The 6,000-nt window shown below is 44.0% G+C and overlaps 1 protein-coding gene across 1 annotated transcript in view; it reads left to right on the top strand.

Annotated features, from left to right (window-relative positions):
• The first annotated feature begins 1,292 nt into the window (after nt 1–1,292).
• SYT1 (synaptotagmin 1) overlaps nt 1,293–6,000 on the top strand; it is a 1,065,451-nt gene continuing 1,060,743 nt past the window's right edge. Inside the window, exon 1 of the mRNA XM_029597128.1 lies at nt 1,293–1,495. The gene's annotated coding sequence lies outside the window, so the exon portion shown is untranslated. The remainder of the gene's footprint in view (nt 1,496–6,000) is intronic.

Genomic DNA, 6,000 nt, shown 5'->3' with positions numbered 1-6,000 from the left:
CGCCGTGAAGGCGAGGAGAGAGAGAGAGAGAGAGCGAGCACATGTCCCGGCCGGGTCCGGCTGCAAGAGCGTTTTGGTGCATGTGTGGCCCTGATTTAATGCTAGCTCGCAGTTCAGGCAACCCCCCCCCCCCCCATCCACCGCCTCTTGTTTTGGTTTTTGTTTTTTTTTCCTTTCCTGACTGAGTACTCTCCAGGTGGCATGGGGGTGGGGGCTGCTGCTTGCTCTCTGCAGCCTTAAAAAAAAAAAGCTGTGGTTAAACTGAGAGCACCGGATGCAATCCCAGCAGGGCAGGCGAATCAAATTGCCCGATGCAAAGGGCATTTTCATGTTCCCTTCTCTATTTGCAACGGCTTTCTCGTTCGCTTAATCACATTTTTTTTTTGTTTTAAGGTTGCTGATTGCTTAATCGCTGTTGATTTTTAAGTGTCAAGCCTCCTGGCTTTCCTCCTCCTGGCTGGAGTGAGGGCTGCAAATTGCTGGTTCCTGTTGCCTCGCAGCATCTCGACAGCCTGGAAGCTCTGACATGAAAATAAGATTTCATTTTCTCAGGGCTGACTGGCTTTGAGATCGCCAATTTGTATTCCGTTTCGAGACGTGGCCAGGCAGATGGGTGATGTGCAAACCATGGTCTTGTTTCCGAGTCAATATTCCATGGGACGCTGGACTGTGTGTAAATGAACCTTTCCGAAATTCACCTCGGGAAAAGTCCCAGTTTTAAAAAAAATGCACGGAATCTTCCCCACCCTTCACCTGTTCAGTGGCCAGAAGGGGTAGTGTAGGGGTTTGGGCAGAAGGTTTTCTGTTGTGATTTTCATCGCCTGTATTGTCAGGATGGTCTTTAAGACTCCAGGACCACGTGCAACCTAGAACATAAGGCGCAAAAGTTTGGAAAGTGATTCTCAGGGTCGGAAGGCAACAATGAAAGTGAAGTTTCTAGAGAGCAATGAATGTTTTTGTAATGCACAGTTTGGCAATGCCCCCCCCCCCCCCCAATATGGTAGTTTAAAAAAAAATCACCCGGCAATGAGGTGAGCGAACATCTAGCAGCTCCTAGCTGGGTGTACGGTGGGCAAATGAAATGTACTCATTGGGAAAGCGCCTGGATGGCACTTTCAACAATCGGTAATTCAATCATCGCCGGAGCAAGCTGCCTTCTCCCATTATTCATCAGACCCAGCTGAGTGATTTGATTTCTGTCAGATGGGAAGTGGTAGTGTGAAATCTCTAGGTGAAATGCAACTCGAAAGCTTTCCAAGTGGAGTCCTAAATGAGCACAGACAAAGCACTTGGCCACGATGTACAGACAGATGTTAGCTTCCTAATAAATCTTTCCCTTTGATTGCCAATTTGCCAGGGGAGATGTCAAGGCTTATTTGCTTACTTATTGCCCGTTTGAGGGTGAAGAGAGAGGGAGTCTCGGAGTTTAGCTGGCCAGGATCTTGGTTTCCCCGCTCCCCAACGCCGCACACTGCTTGCGCTCTTCTTCATACAGGTGCGTTGCTTTACACACTCGAGCACTTTCGGTAGCCATTGGCCCTAGGATGCTGGAAGGCAGTTTCTTCCTTTTGCATGGGTCGCTCTCCGATTTGAAACAGTTTTGTTATTTTTTTTTTTTTAAGCAGCGCTGGAAGGTGTCCCTTTCTTAATTTAATCTCAGCATCTGTTCTAAAGACTGCCCGTGACCATGTTCCGGCTTTTAGAAAAGAAATGAAGTGCACCTGCCCTGACCTTTTGAGGCTGTCACCTTTTGGCTCCAAGGGCAAAAGGACAGTAGCTTGGCTGCCTGATTGTGTGCATGCGTTGATGAATCAGACAGAATTGGCCAGATTAAAAAACACGATAGAAGCAAAATAATAACGAATGCATTTCCCAGGCAGCCAAAACGTGGATCACGTAGGAAGGATCGAATTCAACAATAAAACTTTGACAGCTGTCTTCTGTCAGTGTGGCGGTGTCTGCTGATCTGCACACATTTTTGAATCTGGGATCTTACCTACATTATCCTCGAAGACTGGCTTTTTCAGCATAGCACAGTGCAATGTTTAAGCATGTGGCATGGGTATCGGAACATTGCATATGTAATGCACACAAATCTAAATACATAAGCAGCTTGAAAGTCTTGTGCCGAAAGCTTCAGTGAGACGAGAGATCATTTCCAAGAGAACCACAAGGCAGAGGATAATGGCACTGGAAATTATCACAGCGCTACACTTGCAAAAGCAAGAAATGTTTCAGTGTGGCTATTTCCTACAATTTTCATCTTCCGTCACATTATCAGGGTGCCTAAGTGAACCTTATTAATGTTTGATGTGGAAGCTACAAAATGCATTTTATGCTACTTGTACTAGATTTTCAGCTATTGCCCCTTAGGTCAAAAACATAATTCAGTCTGGTGCTAAATAAACACGAGAGGCAGTTTTCTCTTTCCATACTGTAGTACACTTGTAAATACAACAAATTCATGTCTGCATTCAATATGCAAAAGGAACAATATTTGGCAGATGGTGCATATTATAATTTGATTTTATATGACTTTGTTATCATTGCTGGCTATGGAATATTAGAAAAAAATATCCAACATGGAGGCTTAATTTGTATTTTTAAGTATATATATGAATAAAGTTATTGTGCATAGATTGCATTTAATTAGCATTTTCCCCATGGAAGAAAGTCTTTTATAAACCAAGTTCACCTGCTGGAAAAGTAAATACAATCTCTTTCAGCTGTACAGCTAGGAATACCATAGACATATTCAATATATTGTGCATGATCACTGACAGTACTGAAATGCAGCAAAACAACAGAGCACAGATCTTTAAAATAGGTTCTTAGAGTCACTCAGCCTTAAAGAAGTCAGATAATGAGTTGGAACTGACGCTTACAGATGGCCACAGCTTTCTCCCATCTTTACAGTGGTAAATGGAAGGCTTCAGTAGTCAGCTAAAAGAAATGTATGAGAGTTTGTGTTCTGGAGATCAGGCAGCCTACATCACAGCAAGCAAAGACGGTGAAGTCTGAAGTAAGACTAGCATTATAAGTCTCGCTGGCATTGCAGGACAGAGTTTAAAAAAAATATATATTCTGCAGCCTATAAGCTCCATCAAATAACAATGACAGCTGAGATTGGTGTTCAGATTCATTTTACAATCCTGGTTATTTAGGATATTTCTAGCAACTGCAATCAGAGATAGGAATGAAGGTGGCACATTTTACGAGATATGTAGAATATTACCCGGCAAGGTAGATAAGAGTTTGGATTTGTGCCAAAGTACATGAACCGCGTAGAATCTTATTGTTAACCCCAGTTCCTAATTAGGCTTAATAGAAGTCTTTGATAGACAAGACATACTATACAGAACAATGTACATATGGGTCTTAATAAGACCCCTATGATTCATTCCAGGTATATACAGTGTGTGTGTGTGTATGTATATATATATATATATAATACTGTATGTATAATGTCTCTCCAAATAGAGTGCATGTGATTAGTAATAAGAATATAAGACTAGAAAGTGGGAGCTAAAATATTTGTTAAGGCACTTATTCCCCGCCCCCCATCTCCCCCGGCCATGGGATTTGCTCCAATGGTTCAGTTCTGGCAGTGATTTTCTGGTCCCAGAGAGAGTGCAAAAGGAGAAGAAATTGGAGTTTGGAGAAGGAGGAAGCCCCACCCTCTTGTCTCCTTCCCTGCGGTGAGTGGCGGGTGATGCAACGCGGTTTGTTACAACTGCGGCGGGGCAATTGGCAAGGCCTTCTTTTCCCTTGCAGAAAGAAGGCCATCATGTATTTTGTTCCTGGTCAAAACTTGGAGAGAGAGAGAGAGTTTCCTGATGGTTAAGAGGGGAACACATGTCCTCGTTTCCAAAGGGAGAAAAGCCCGGTCAAAGTTTACCATCTGAACTGAGCTCTGAAGCAGTGCACAAGGGATATCTCACGTTTGTGTCCACCCCACTTTAAGGTGGATTTTAAGAGCCACGCGTGGGTGCACATGTGCCGATGATTTTATAGCACACACGCACCTGTGCGCACATGTTATAAAATCCGCTACCCACATGCACGCACGATTTTATATCACCGCACGCATGTGAATGGTGTCTCGTGTGCGTAAGTGGGGGGGATTTTAGTAGATGTGCTCGGCGACACGTTAGGGCCTATTTCCCTGTTCCCTTCCAGTTTGCCTCAGTAAAGGAGCAGACTTTCTAAACCCCCTACTTAACCTGCCTCCCTTTTACCCTACTAGCCCCAATCTCTAAAACCCCGCTGACTACCCTACATTTTTTTATTTTATTTTACTGCTTACCTGCAGTCCATAACAACAGCAAGTTATGCGATTGTGGGACCCCCATGTGTGCTTATGTGCGACACTGATTTAATGGCACTGTCCCGGCCCACCAACGCCCCACCCAGACCGTGCCTCGAGCCTGCCCTTTTTTTGCAAAAACCTTTCCAATGTGCATAGCAGGAGATACGCGCCAGGCTGCGGGCCGCTTAAAATCAGTGCAGCCTATGTGCGGTTGTGCGTCCCAGTCATGCGCATGTCTCCCAGATTTGTTGTGCACAGGCCTTTTGAAATTTGCCCTTTTGAGAGGAGGAGATTCATGTCAGCTATCTGAAAGGCATAAGGGAGAATGAAGTAAGTACCTACCTATCTGGTATCATCAGAAAGGAAGGCGGAGGAGGAGAGTATAGCAGACAGAATTCAAGGATTTAAGGTGACCTAGAAGGATAAGGACCCTTGGAGACAATCCAAAGGGACTCTGGTGCTCTGAGACTACTCCAGAGAGATCCTAGGAATATGCTTTGATTAAAGGACAGAGTATATGCCTGGATTCCTGTTTGTCAAGTTGCAATTTTCCAAGACTTTTTGCATTAGTAAACTTTTTTTTTTTTTTTTTTTGCATTGGAAGAAGAAAACTGGCATGATGAGTGAATTCTTATGTGACTGTCTGTCCTGGACATTATGGGCCCTGAAGCTGAACTTTACACCTATTCAGATTGGGTTTGATCCAGTCTTTGCACCTTTGCCAGTAAGGATGCAGGGGAACTACATTAGCAAAACGTTTTTTCCTGGCTCTGTTAACATAGTAGGTTATGGTGAAAAAGCCCCAACCAGTCCATCCTGTCTGCATTGCCAAGGATGGATGTGTCATCGATTTTTAGAATAAAAATCTTTATTTAATACAATATTTGTCATCTTTTCTTTTGTACTCCACTCTTTTTCAGTAGATGAGGATGCAAGATCCCCTATTTAGTACACCTAACTTCCCATATCTAACCGCAAAGCTTATTCGCCATCTAAACAGATATCAATACTAAGGTCTGAGCTCCCAGGTCCCTGTGGCCTTTCCCTGCCACCACAACCCACCGTCTCAGTCTATATAAGGAGTGTATAGCCTGCCAGGTAGACCCAACTACCTGAGAGCCTGCATTTCCATCAGCACTAATTATTACTACTGTACTTGCAACCTGCCAGACAGACCTGGCTGCAAGTTAAATCCATCAATGCAAGCTGCCAGACAGACCTGGCTGCAAGTTAAATCCATCAATGCAAGCTGCCAGACAGACCTGGCCATTGCCAGACACACCCAGACTGTGAAGAAACAAATGTTACTCATGTTTGAATGAAGCCCACCTTTAATGATTTGCTGTAAATAAATATTCATTGAGTGAGTCATCAGCAGTGACAATGTTGGCTATGGCAGAGAAAAAAACCCAACTCTAGTTTATTAAGGACATCTGAGTGAAGAATCACGCTTAGTGCTTCAGTACAGGACATATTGTCCATTGCTGCCAATCAGTTATGACAGAAGTCAAAGGTTACCGTAAAGCTGTGAATGACAGGGGACTATCACTCACTAATGCTCCCTCTAAAGCAATCATTTCTGAACCCTGTGTTTGCCAGGGACCAGTTAAATCCCATGGATCCATTGCAGTGTCAGTGAACAGGGATGGGAGTGGTCCCCTAGAAAATTAAGGAACAGGGACAGGGGGTAG

This window comes from Rhinatrema bivittatum, chromosome 4, assembly GCF_901001135.1.
Source record: "Rhinatrema bivittatum chromosome 4, aRhiBiv1.1, whole genome shotgun sequence".
NCBI lineage: Eukaryota > Metazoa > Chordata > Amphibia > Gymnophiona > Rhinatrematidae > Rhinatrema > Rhinatrema bivittatum.
This window is presented reverse-complemented; position numbering and strand designations above follow the sequence as displayed.